This window comes from Rutidosis leptorrhynchoides, chromosome 2 (assembly GCF_046630445.1).
Source record: "Rutidosis leptorrhynchoides isolate AG116_Rl617_1_P2 chromosome 2, CSIRO_AGI_Rlap_v1, whole genome shotgun sequence".
In the NCBI taxonomy this organism is placed as follows: Eukaryota; Viridiplantae; Streptophyta; class Magnoliopsida; order Asterales; family Asteraceae; genus Rutidosis; species Rutidosis leptorrhynchoides.
This window is the reverse complement of record NC_092334.1, coordinates 686,030,512-686,045,864: the sequence shown is the minus strand read 5'-3', so window position 1 is coordinate 686,045,864 and position 15,353 is coordinate 686,030,512.

The following is a 15,353-nucleotide window of genomic DNA, read 5'->3' as shown; positions in this document are numbered from 1 at the left end:
AAGTTTATTTTTTATTTAATTTGTATTTTAAGTATTAATTAGTTTTAATAAATTATAAATTAATACTTTTATAAAATAAATAATATAAAAATAATATTTTTATAAAAAATTGTACTTTTTACAACTTTAAGTATATTTTTATATTTTGTATCTTTTTATTTGTTTTAGCGTAATATTTGTATTTTTCGTTCGTATTTAGTTCTAAGTTATAGTTTTTGCCATAGTTATTTTTATTTCTAGATTTTTAGGCTTTGCCGTAAAATCCCTTAAGTGCTTTTTCTTTAGACTATGATTTAGGTGCTTTAGAATTTTGCGACGCCATTTTAAGTTTTTAGTACCTTTTTAAGTTATTGCCATTTGGGACATAGTATTTCTTTTAAGCTTTAATATTTTTAGACGCAACCTTTATTTTTTAGTTTTTAGTTTTTTTTTTAAGTTTCGACGCGCTACTTTCTTATTTTTATTTTTCGACGCCTATTATTTTTCGACCTTTTATTTTTCGACGTTTTTCGACGCGCTCTTTTTCCTTATTATTTTTCGACGCTCTAGTTTTTAGGACATAGAATTTTCTATTTCTTCTCTAAAATTTCTTTAAACTTCAACGAAAAATTATTTTAAGTGGTTAAATTGATAGACATCCAAATTTTCTGCTTCGTAGTAATAGTTGGATTTGTTAGTGGCTGAGTTGTGAGCTTCCGATTTAAAGGGTTCTGGCTCCCTGCTGCATCTATTGGCTATTCGAAACGTGGGCAAAAGCAGAAAAGTCTATTATTTTGATAACTTATATAATTTTTATTTTTATAACTAATAGGATATTCAGTGAATGCACCGAGCAAAACGTTCACCACCTTTCATACGTTCACCACCTGTAACTCGATCAAGACATCTAGCCAATATTGTCGCCGTTAATTTTTCTTTAGAATCATCATCAAGTCGAACAAGTAATCCAATTCAAATTTCCGATAATCCATTTTTTGAACCCGACCTCACAATTGAGAATCCGGAGGATATTCAGGGACAATTCAGAGATCCTGAACCACAAATCATTCCTCCTGAACCACAAATTACTCATCCAGAAATTGTCGAGGAAGAAACCATTAAGTCATAATCCTCTAGTGATTCAGATTCAACAAATTGAATCATGGAAAATCTGGAACCTCTAAGTATGGAAGACCGAATGAGAGCCACACGTACGGGCCAAGGACACGCCATTATTAAGCCAGACATTAATGCGCCAGATTATGAAATTAAAGGACAAATCCTACACATGGTCACTAATCAATGCCAATATAGTGGTACGCTAAAAGAAGATCCAAACGAACATCTTCGAACCTTTAATAGGATTTGTACTCTATTTAAAATCCGAGAAGTTGAGGATGAACAGATCTATCTCATGTTGTTTCCCTGGACTTTAAAGGGAGAAGCCAAAGATTGGTTAGAATCGTTACCTGAAGGGGCGATTGATACATGGGATGTTTTAGTTGAAAAATTTCTTAAACAATTCTTTTCGGCATCTAAAGCCGTGAGACTTCAAGGAGAAATTGTTACGTTGGCGCAAAAGCCAAGTGAAACTCTATATGAGACGTGGACAAGATTCGGAAAATTGTTGAGAGGATGTCCTCAACACGGTTTAGATACTTATCAAATAGTACAAATATTCTACCAAGGATGCGACATTGCTATACGAAAAGACGTCGACATAACAGCTGGTGGTTCCATTATGAAAAAAACCGCAACCGAAGCTCACAAGATTATTGATAACACTGCCTCCCACTCGCATGAGTGGCACCAGGAAAAAGATATCTTTCGTTCATCTAAAGCGGCTAGAGCCGATTCTAGCCATGACTTTGATTCCGTTTCCGCAAAAATAGATGCTTTCGAGAGACGAATGGAAAAGATGACTAAAGATATTCACGCAATACGAATCAGTTGTGATCAATGCGGTGGACCACACTTAACGAAAGATTGTCACATTGAACAAACGATGGAACAACGAGAGAATGTTTCCTACATAAACCAAAGGCCGAGAAATAATTATCAAAATAATTATCAACCGCCAAGGCCAAACTTTAATCAAAATCAAAACATTCTTTACAATCCAAATGGACCCAATAATAACTCATACAACCAACAAGGTCCGAATAACCAACCAAATCAAAACAACACTTTCAATCAACAAAGACCTGGTTTGTATAAACCACCACAACAAACCGAAGAGAAAAATTCAAATCTGGAAGAAGTGGTATTTAAGCTAGTTGAATCTCAAAAACAATTTATTGAAACTCAAACCCAAATGAATGAGAGGTTTGATCAGTCATTTAGAACTCAACAAGCTTCCATTTTGAATCTAGAAAAACAAGTAGGTACTCTTGTTAGATTGATGAGTGAAAGGGAACAAGGAAAGCTACCGAGTAATAATGAAGTAAATCCTCGGAATGAAAATGTTAACATGGTATCAACAAATTCTGAAAAACCAACACCAGAAGATGGGAAAGTTTTAGATGTGAGTAACAATGAAGAAGTTACAACACCACCACCACCACCACCCGAGTATGTAAAGCCAGTGGTGGCACCATACAAAACAACCATCCCGTTTCCAAGAAAAGGAGATGAGTATGAGCAAGTGATAGGTAATAAAGTTTGTGATACCTTTGGAAAAAAGAAGAAGAAGAAGAATAAGAAAGTGCAAGAAACAAAAACCGTAGATTTAGGTGATCCGGGTGAATTTATTGTTCCTTGTCTACTAAGTAACTGTGTCATGTATGATGCACTAGCAGATTTAGGTGCAAGTGTGAGAGTTATGCCTCTTTCATTATATAAGAGATTAGGAGTAGGTGAGTTAAGTCCAACGGATATGAGTGTTCGACTCCTTGATCAAACCATTAAGCACCCAGTTGGAATTGCTGATAACCTACCCGTTCAAGTAGGTAATTTAACCTTTCTAGTCGAATTCATTGTCATTGACATAGAAGAGGACCCAAACATTCCTATAATTTTAGGTCGACCATTCTTAGCGTCCACTGGGGCGTTATTTGATGTAAGAAAGGGTAGAATGACACTTAGTAATGATGAGAAATCGATCACCTTTATTATTCGAAAGTCTAAATCTCCACCAACCAAAACCGTTGAACCAGCAAAAACGATTGGTAAGAACCATGTTATTTTACCAACTCCAATGGTAGTGCTCAACAATAATAAAAAAACTAAGTGTGGGGAAAATGAAGTAACACCTAATGATGACCTGATAACAAAGAACCCCGTTGTTGATACGAAATTAAATGATCCCGTTATTAATAGTTCAATGAAGAAACTTATTAAACGAATTCGCGATGCTAGAACCAAGGGGAACTTTAAGTTATGTAACCGGTTAGTATCCAATCTGTCGCCTAAAGAAAAGGCGAAATTAGTTGAATTTGTGGATATTACACAAGAATTCGACCAATGGCTTAAAGCAAAAGTCACAGATATGCAAGTTGATTATGGTCCAAGAAAAATTGACGATGAAGTTAATCACAATTTTGACACCACAGCTACCTAAGTGTGGGGAGATTCAAAATGTTCTAAAAAGAAAATGCTGTCTAGAGTTAGTTGTTCTGTTCTCGTGTAGTTCCGAGAATGGAATCCGATTGGTCTTTTCCACTAGAAGACACTAAAGAACTAGTTTTCTCCCCCCATTCTGAATTTTTGTTTTGTTTTGTAGGTTTTATATGAAATTAATATGCTTTTTAAATTTAAGTTTTGTGTGATTTTAAAAACAAAATTTAATTTATTTCATTAAGTTTAAAAAATGATTTCTAAAATTCATCGTAAGTTGAAGACTAGGTCATGGAACTGAAATTGCTTTACCCGAGGGCGGGGCGAAAAATTTTGTTATCGTTATTTTTAATATTATTGATCTAAAGTATACCAAAAAAATAAAAAAAACCCAAAAATCTTTGCTTTTAAAACAATCGCTTTAAAAATGACAAATTTTAAATTTTGTCGAGGGACGGACTAGATAACATACCGAAACTACCTAAAGTAAAAGGAAACAAAATTTTAAAAAATTATTCATTTAAATTGTTTTAATAAATAAAGGTTTTTATATAAAAATGTGTGTATATATATATATATATATATATATATAAATATATATATATATATATATATATATATATATATATATATATATATATATATATATATATATATATATTATATATGTTTGTAGTTTATCTTATGTATAAAATAGGGTAAAACAACGCATTTTCAAAGACTGACATTAAGTTCAGCAAAAGCTACTAATTTTGACGACAAGACGCAAAATATCAAATGTGATGTAAAATAATATGCTTGCAAACTCGGTAATTTTAATCATTTTTCTACACTAATCACCCTCATGAATTTAAATTTTTACTGATTTCTTGCAAATGAGGGCATTGCAAGATCTCAAGTGTGGGGAAGGGTTATAAATTCTCTCGAGTTTACACTTGGTTTAATTGCCAAATTTTGTGAAAATTTGAAAAATTTTCAACTAAATGAATTCAAAATTATGTTTATACATATTTATGAACGATAAAACTAGGTGATACTACCGAAATTATTGTTACCTTGGAAAGGACATAAATTGAGAAACAACCCAAAACGCTTGAATTCATTTAAAATGGAATAGAGGAGAATAAAAAGGCAAAGAAAGAAATAAATAAAAGTTGAGTGTGGGAAGAATTCACCAAGTTCTTTAAAACATATATCACATATCTGTACAAGCTTATTGCAGGTACTTTTATTTTGGACTAAACTAATCAGTTTTACCCGATTTAGTGTAATATATTTGAAAGAAAGATGGATCTACATGATGAATCAATTCCATCATTATAAGGAAGTAAAGTCTTCCAAAAAAGACACGCCCTTCTTGATTTAGGTCAAGAAGTTGTCGTCCAGACCAGCTGTAGGTTGACGAAAAATCTAGAAAAGTCATCTCTAAAATCAGCAGGAAATCCACGGACCTCAGCATCAAACAGGGTCGCCATGTGGTCAGACTTATCCTAACCATGAGAGAATCTGTCTCGTAAAATGGGGAGGGCGTCGTGCAAATTAGCTTGATAAGACTAATGAATCAGACCCCCAGTAAGGATAATCTCCTTAAAGATTAAAAATCAGCTTTTAAGCCTGATATTACTCAATCCTTGAGATTGACTTTAAAGATTGAGAATTACAAACTCATGGAATTCGATGATATCTAAACTCGAACTTGAACGAGAAAATATTTTGATCAAATTACAAATCGATTTGTTTTCTGAAAACTTATTTTCAATGCGTTCATTACCATTGAACGTAAAATCCTAGAAATTCACCTGGAATTCATTAGGTCACCTGAACCAAATCGGGTGTCAACCATAAGAACGGTGTTTGCATAGTATGGTCGAAGACAGAACCTTGTGCCAAACCAAAAAATTATTCGGGTGAGCTTTACTATTGCTCCTACCAAGGATAGTAATTGCATCCGACACGTTATAGACCATAATTAAAAGCATGTCAGGGGACATTGCCTTAACAGTTGCTTGTTCAACGCTTTCCTTTACAACCGGATGGTAGTTTACCGAAAGGTAATATACGGAGCAAGTATACTGGATGTGTTGCTTTCCCAATACAAGGTTAGCAAGTGGGTGACACAAAACTGCAAGTTTTGAGCTAAAATTTTCAAATCTGAAACCCACCAAACCCACAAAAACATTTTGCAACACCGGTGAAGGGTTATTCCGGAAAACTTATCTAGGGTAAAAGCTAGATTGTATTTTCAAAAGATCAAATATTTTCATAAAGATCCAATTTTCTTAAGGATATAAATTTTCATAGTCATGTGGGACTGTAAACCACATCGTTACTACCATTGTTTATACCACCGTATAGAAATCACTAATGTACAAAGTATGAAGAATAAAGAAGTGATTCTAGTATTTTTATTTCAAGACTATATTGCTTGAGGACAAGCAACGCTCAAGTGTGGGAATATTTGATAATGCTAAAAACGAACATATATTTCATAGCATTATCCCTCAAGAAAGACAAGCTTTTAGTTGAAATTGTTCTATTTACAAGTGATATTCGTTCAAATAATAAAAGGTGAAGACAAAAGACAGATTCGACGAATTGAAGACGCAAACGACCAAAAAGCTCAAAAGTACAAAATACAATCAAAGTGGTTCCAATTATTGATAAGAAACGTCTCAAAATTACAAGAGTACAAGACGCGAAACGCAAAGTACAAGATATTAAATTATACGCAAGGATGTTCAAAAATCCAGAACCGGGACCAAAATCAACTCTCAACGCTCGACGCAACGGACCTAAAATTACAAGTCAACTATGCACATGAATATAATATAATATATAATTAATTCTTAAAATTAATATATATATTATATTATATATTATAAACGTCGGCAAGCTAGGAAACAAGCTCTTGTGAGCTGGAAAAAGGGGCCATGCGATCGCATGGCCTGGAAGAACAAATTCCATGCGATCGCATGGCAGTAGGTGGCTGGCCACATCCTATATTTCGCAGTTTGGTGATCAGTTTTATATATCTTTCCTCTATCTCTCACTCGTATAATATATATATATATATATATATATATATATATATATATATATATATATATATATATATATATATTATAATTTTAATTTTCATTTTAATTTTAATTCTAATAATAAGGGTATGTTAGCGAATGTTGTAAGAGTGTAAGTCAAAATTCTGTCCGTGTAACGCTACGCTATTTTTAATCATTGTAAGTTATGTTCAACCTTTTTAATTTAATGTCTCGTAGCTAAGTTATTATTATGCTTATTTAATGCCGAAGTAATCGTGATGTTGGGCTAAATATTAAAATTGGGTAATTGGGCTTTGTACCGTAATTGGGGTTTGGACAAAAGAACGACACTTGTGGAAATTAGACTATGGGATATTAATGGACTTTATATTTGTTTAATTAAATGATAGTTTGTTAATTTAATATAAAGATTTACAATTGGACGTACCTATAAATAACCATATACACTCGATCGGACACGATGGGCGGGATATTTATAAGTACTAATAATCGTTCATTTAACCGGACACGGGAATGAATTAATAGTTAATGGACTTATTAAAACAGGGGTGAATTATATACAAGGACACTTGGTATAATTATAGTTTAAGTCCCCAATTAGTTGGAATATTTGACTTCGGATATAAGGATAATTTGACGAGGACATTCGCACTTTATATTTATGACTGATGGACTGTTATGGACAAAAACTAGACGGACATATTGAATAATCCAGGACAAAGGACAATTAACCCATGGTAATAAACTAAAATCAACACGTCAAACATCATGATTACGGAAGTTTAAATAAGCATAATTTATATATTTCATATTTAATTGCACTTTTAATTATCGCACTTTAATTTATTGTCATTTATCATACATTTTAATTATCGCAATTTTATTTTATCGCACTTTCATTATCGTTATTTACTTTATGCTTTAAATTAAGTTATTTTTAATATTTTACATTAGGTTTAACTGCGACCTAAGTTTTAAAATCGACAAACCGGTCATTAAACGGTAAAAACCCCCTTTTTATAATAATAATATTTCTTATATATTTTTGTATTTTTACAATTATAGTTTTTAAAAATATAGCGTTAAGCTTGTTAAAAAGTTCCCTGTGGACGAACCGGACTTACTAAAAACTACACTACTGTACGATTATATACACTGCCTATAAGTGTTGTAGCAAGGTTTAGGTATATCCACTCTATAAATAAATAAATCACTTGTGTAAAATTGTATCATATTTAATAGTATTTCCTTGTAAAATTAATACTATTTTATATACACCTCGCATAACATCAATCACCTTAAAACATATGTATCTCACTATCAAAGATCCACATGTTTTATGGGAAAGTATCAATAGTATATTCGATAATTAAAAGGAAATATTACTCCCAGCTGCGAGGGAAGAATGGAGAAATCTAAGGTTCCAAGATTTTAAAAAGGTAAGTGAATACACTGAAAGGACCCGTTCATATACATTATAAACGATTCACAATAGTTGATTACATCGAGAGGTATTTGACCTCTATATGATACGTTTTACAAACATTGCATTCGTTTTTAAAAGACAAACTTTCTTTACATCAAAAATTGACGGCATGCATACCATTTCATATTACATCCAACTATAATTGACTTAATATTAATCTTGATGAACTCAACGACTCGAATGCAACGTCTTTCAAAGTATGTCTTGAATGACTCCAAGTAATATCCTTAAAATGAGCTAATGCACAGCGGAAGAATTCTTTAATACCTGAGAATAAACATGCTTTAAAGTGTCAACCAAAAGGTTGGTGAGTTCATTAGTTTATCATAATCCATCATTTCCGTAATAGTAATAGACCACAAGATTTCAGTTTCTATAAATATCCGTACACTCGCAAGTGTATAAAAGTATTCTATAAGTTGTAGGAACCCGGTAACAAGCTTTAACGTTCATGTTTTACCCTCTGAAGTACACCAGATCAGGTGTGTTTAAAATAACCTCGAAGTACTAAAGCATCCCATAGTCAGGATGGGGTTTGTCAGACCCAATAGATCTATCTTTAGGATTCGCGCCTACCGTACATAGACAAGTAGTTTAATGTTACCAAGCTAAGGGTATATTTCTGGTTTAAACCCACATAGAATTAGTTTTAGTACTTGTGCCTATTTCGTAAAACATTTATAAATCAGCGCATGTATTCTCAGCCCAAAAATATATATAAAAAGGGAGCAAATGAAACTCACAATACTGTATTTCGTAGCAATTATGTATATGACGGCACTGAACAAGTGCAGTGTTTGTCTCGGATTCACGAACCTATATTAAGTATATATATATATTTATATGTTGGTCAATATCTGTCTAACAATTTAGGTCAAGTCGTAGTGTATCACAATCCTAATGCTCGAGACCGACATGCAAAAGTCAACAAAAGTCAACTTGACCCAAAATGACTTCTAAAATCTATACATGTTTATTATATAACTTATATATAGTAGTTTTATATATTTAAATATATTTATCAGATCTTATTATACTAAATAATAAAAGTCATTTATTAATAAATAAAAATTTATATTAAAATTCATATATGATAAAAATATCTTTTATATATCTCAAATAATAAAATTTATAAAATTCACTTAATATCATAAAAATATAGTAGTATGTATTATTAATGTAATTATATTACGTGTGGTAAAAATATCTTTGTACGCATATTTATTTGATAAAATAATATTGATAATAATAATAATGATAAAAATAATAAAATGATAGTTTCAATAAAAATATTAATTTTTAGTAATAAAGATAATTTTAGTAATAACATCAACTGATAACAGTTATAATAATCGTTTTAATAATAATATTAAAATTAATGATAATTCAGTTGACCATATCTTTTAATCCGTTCATCGAAACCACACGATTTCTAAATGAAAAGTTATTAATTTTTTTCTTCAGATTTTCAACGACATGCATATCATATAACTTATCTCAGTAGCATATGTATCAAATTTGTGATTTATCATAAACTATTTAACGACGAAACTAAGCATACAAACATGCATAATCATATATACTCGAGCACTAGTCAGGGATACACTATTAATATATAAAAGATAAGATATGAATGCTCACGTATCAATATTGTGATTCAATATTGCAGGAAAGTACGTAGACGCAACGAAAATGATAAATGTTAGGTTGACCTCACGAGCAATACCCTCGATCAATACCCATAACCTTCATAGCTATAACCCATAATTTCCTTAGCTCTATCCCATTTAAAAACTTATTTTGAAATCGTCTGAATATAACTCCGTCGTAGTATTTTTTGTACACTAATAATATCTTGAAATAATACTAAGTAAATATATATATATATATATGTAATTCGATTGAGAGAGTTTAGAGAAATATATTTTCAAGTTTCTATGAAATAATGAAACCTATTGAATTCTATTTATAATAGATTTTTGAATTATTAAAGTGAATTATTAAAGTATGAATTATTAAAGTGAATTATTAAAGTATGAATTATTAAAGTAAATTATTAAAGTATGAATTATTAAAGTGAATTATTAAAGTATGAATTATTAAAGTGAATTATTAAAGTATGAATTATTAAAGTGAATTATTAAAGTATGAATTATTAAAGTTAAAGTAAAGTAAAAGTAAAGTAAAGGTAAAGTTAAAGTATAGTAAAAGTATAAAACTATGTACGTATAATACGCGTATAAAAATATATATAATATTAATTTAAATCGTTATATATATATATATATATATATATATATATATATATATATATATATATATATTTAATAAAATAAAATATAAATATCGTTATCTTTATCTTACTGGTTAAGTAATGAGTTGTCAAAAAAAAAAAAAAATAGATTTCTTAAATCACAGTAGACCTCATAACATAGGCCCGTAATCATATCATAATGTATCTGATAATTCAATCATTTGATATTATCTCTTAATTCTGTCGATAAATATATCGAAACAAATATGTTTATGTAAAGTATCATATATCTAATACTTTGTTAATGTTTTCAGATAATATTATATATTATATATACATATCTATATACACATAATTGTTCGTGAATCGTCGAACACGGTCAAAGGGTAATTGATTACATGAATGTAGTTCTAAACTTTTTGAGATTCAACATTACAAATTCTGCTTATCGTGTCAGAAACATATAAAGGTTAAGTTTAAATTTGGTTGAAAATTTCCGGGTCGTCACAGTACCTACCCGTTAAAGAAATTTCGTCCTGAAATTTGATCGAGGTCATCATGGCTAACTATAAAAATGTTTTCATGACGAATATGAGTTGATAAATAGAGTTTTATCATCATTGAGTAATATAGATAAAACAATTTGATTACGCGAAGAGTATAAGTGAAGCTATCGCAAGAGAGTGAAATGAGTAAACGTATATTCGTTTTAACTGATGACGTAGTTATGATTGATTTCCGGAATTCATGGGATTTAAAGAAAATCTTTGCAATAAGATTTGGTTCTTCGGCGATTAAGGAAATCAGGATCTTCTTTGATTAAATGCGATAATCTGTCTCGATTTCTCTGTCTGATATTTTACTATAATTCCACCCCCTTCGTTTCTTTATTTCCACAGCTCACACCTTCTAGTCTTTCTCCCCAATTCATACTTTAAAGCAGTCGTTAATATGCTTCATCCAGTATTGATTCTTGATATACTTTTAACTTTCATATCTGTCATTCTTCTTTTTCATCTACCACCGGAGGAAGTTATTTTCTTCTACCATTACCTTGGGGTTATTGTGTTTTTCATTCTCCCGTGTCTTTATATTGCTATACGCATTTATATACACGTTTTGTAATTTCGGGGTTGTTATCGGGCTTTATATTCTCCATTATATTTCAGAGCTTCATGCTTTCGTTTTCTCTTCCCGATCTTAAGTCAAGCGGATAATAGTCCAGAATTCGTAGATATGAATTTTTGGATGAACATAGTTAATGTTCCAAGAAGAAAATCGTAATGGCACGATCTTGATTTGGCAAATTACCAGAATATCCGAAAATATAGAGCTATCAAGATGATATGTTCTTAATATGTTTGAAAATTGGGTAGAATGTAAGAGTCGTGTAAACAGTACATGATGACGGTATGTTCTGTGAATCATCACGTTCCATTAGAAACTCGGCGTGACTTACTGTAATATAATCACGTTGATCAAGTGTCATTATATTATACTAACTCATGCTTCAGTTCCCAACACTACTTCAAAAACATTCCTATTTTAAATTCAATTTTTTTTTTAAATTTAGAAACTAACACAGTTTCTTTTTATGTTGTAACGCAGATATTGCGAAGAGATAAAAGATATCGGATAAGAATAGTTGTGAAAATATCTTCAGGAATATCGAAGATATTATAATAAAAGATACGATAATATGGATGATGAAGAAGATTTGTCTGTGAAGGTTTAGAATAAGAAGTAAGGTGTTTGCTAATGATTTCAGTAGACACTGAATCATTTGGATCCTTTGAAGGCAGGATTAGTCTTTGTGATTTGTCCACAGCCTCCTTCATGGTCTGCTCAATCCGTTTTCCAGTTTCAAACCTTCTCTTTTTCTCAGCTTTACCACCATACTATTCTTTATCATCAAACTTTTGACTGTTAAAGTCGTTTACAGTTTTTGCTGCTTCATCAGCATTTTTCCAATTTCGAAGAACTAGTTCATAGTTTGGGATGTTTTTTTAGAAAATTCACATTCGAAGTATGTAAGTCTAGGAGATAGACGTTATATGTATAACTTTTGACGTAAAATTGTCGCGAAATTCAAAATACTGATTGCTAATTCCCAGTAGTTGGTGTGACAATTATTGTTACAGGATGTAGGTGAGTACATGATGGGGTTTTAATGAATAAGTATAGTGGCTTTTCGGAGAGGCTTAAGTCGAAGGTTAATGAAGTTGTTGATAAGTTTACTGCTAATGTGGCGAGATATGAAAGGTTCCCCGGTAACAATGATGAAGGGGTAATTGTTATAATAAGGTTTATTCGTATAAACAAATGAAGGTGATTTGCTGGAGCTGTGACAAAACTGTCTATTTTGGAAAGAGATTGAAAAATTATATTTGGTAATAAATATCAAAGGATCTGACACGAATACGTGTTAAACTATAACTTTGGTTTCGAGAGCTTTTCAGATGCATGACAGTGGGTAATATGTGGTTGGATCATCATCTCGCATGTCTTTAGGAATTTCGAAGTGTTTGAACACATATTGTAATTGTTAATATGCATATGATGTTCTAAGATTTTGAATGATACAAATATTTTTGTGAGTTCCATGAATAGAAATGAGGTTCTAGGACAGTTTTGAAGTCAAAGTATAGTTTTGAAAGATGTAGGAATCTAAGAGTGATGATTTTGGTTATATCTTGAATCGAATTCTGAGATTTCAAAATCAGAATATGTAATTAGATTTTGAATGAGTATGGTTGTTTTGATTTCTATAAAAGAATGTATATTGTTGTGAAAGTAGGGAGTATAATGGATGATTTGCTGAATCAGATTCGAAGAATGTAACATATTAATTGTGAATTTATATATCTCTCGGGTATTACCTACCCGTTAAAAAAAAATTTCACAATTAATATTTTGTACAAAATAATTTTATTACAGTCTTTATGGAAATATATATGTGTATATTTCTTCAGATGTAATATTGATTTAATGAGTTAATATTAAATTAAACTCATTTGATTTATGGTTAAGGCTAAGATAGATAATTTCTAAACTTTAGAAATTACATAATCGCCGTAGAATGTTTCCCCAATGAAGTTATGAATCAATACTTCATCGTTGTGGTATTCCTTGGTATCTACATGGCGTATGACGTCGATGCTCGTGGGACAGATTGTGAAGTTGAGGTTTGCGATGCGGTTGTTGTTGGTGGTGGTAATGGTACTGTTGATGTTGTTGATGGTGGTACTGGTTATGCTGCTGGTGCTACTGCTGGTGTTTGTAACCTTTGCACCATATTCTCCAAAGCCACTACCCGAGCGCGAAGCTCGTTGACTTCTTCTATTACACCGGGGTGATTGTCGGTTCGGACGAGCGGATAAATAAGATCTAGAATTTGGTGTAGTATATAATCATGACGAGATACTCTGGAAATGAGAGAGAAAATGGTGTTTTGGACAGGTTCGCCGGTAAGTGCTTCAGGTTCATTGCCAAGAGGGCAATGTGGTGGATGAAAGGGATCGCCTTCTTCTTGTCTCCAATGGTTAAGTAGATTACGAACCCATCCCCAATTCATCCAGAATAGATGATGGCTAATTGGTTGATCCATTCCGGTCACGCTGCTTTCGGAGCTCATGTGGAAATCCATATCGGCATAGCTGTCGGAATCCGAGGAACTCGAACTGGTTGAGGGATCCATCTTGTATGATCAGAGAAAGAATTTTTTTGGTAAGAAATAGATTGTAGAATTTAGATTTGGTATTCTTCAATATATAATTTACATATGTATATATAATACCAAAATCACATAAATTACGGAGGAATCTTTGAATGATGTCAGTCAAAGTTCACAGTAACAGATATGCTAAGATAAGAATTCGTCTATACACTATTATGCAATAAATGTAGGAAAACGCGTCTAGACATAAGAATGATAAGCAGGTAATTTCCTAAGGATGGTAAGTAGATGATTTCTGACTAAAAATGATAAGCAAAACTTTTGACATGCAGACACGGTCAAAGTCCAGACTCACTAATGCATCTTAACAACTATCAGTTAGACACACTAATGCAAGACCTGGTTCGCTAAGACCACTGCTCTGATACCAACTGAAAGGACCCGTTCATATACATTATAAACGATTCACAATAGTTGATTACATCGCGAGGTATTTGACCTCTATATGATACATTTTACAAACATTGCATTCGTTTTTAAAAGACAAACTTTCTTTACATCAAAAATTGACGGCATGCATACCATTTCATATTACATCCAACTATAATTGACTTAATATTAATCTTGATGAACTCAACGACTCGAATGCAACGTCTTTCAAAGTATGTCTTGAATGACTCCAAGTAATATACTTAAAATGAGCTAATACACAGCGGAAGAATTCTTTAATACCTGAGAATAAACATGCTTTAAAGTGTCAACAAAAAGGTTGGTGAGTTCATTAGTTTATCATAATCCATCATTTCCGTAATAGTAATAGACCACAAGATTTCAGTTTCTATAAATATCCGTACACTCGCAAGTGTATAAAAGTATTCTATAAGTTGTAGGCACCCGGTAACAAGCTTTAACGTTCATGTTTTACCCTCTGAAGTACACCAGATCAGGTGTGTTTAAAATAACCTCGAAGTACTAAAGCATCCCATAGTCAGGATGGGGTTTGTCAGACCCAATAGATCTATCTTTAGGATTCGCGCCTACCGTACATAGACAAGTAGTTTAATGTTACCAAGCTAAGGGTATATTTCTGGTTTAAACCCACATAAAATTAGTTTTAGTACTTGTGCCTATTTCGTAAAACATTTATAAATCAGCGCATGTATTCTCAGCCCAAAAATATATATAAAAAGGGAGCAAATGAAACTCACAATACTGTATTTAGTAGCAATTATGTATATGACGGCACTGAACAAGTGCAGTGTTTGTCTCGGATTCACGAACCTATATTAAGTATATATATTGATATGTTGGTCAATATCTGTCTAACAATTTAGGTCAAGTCGT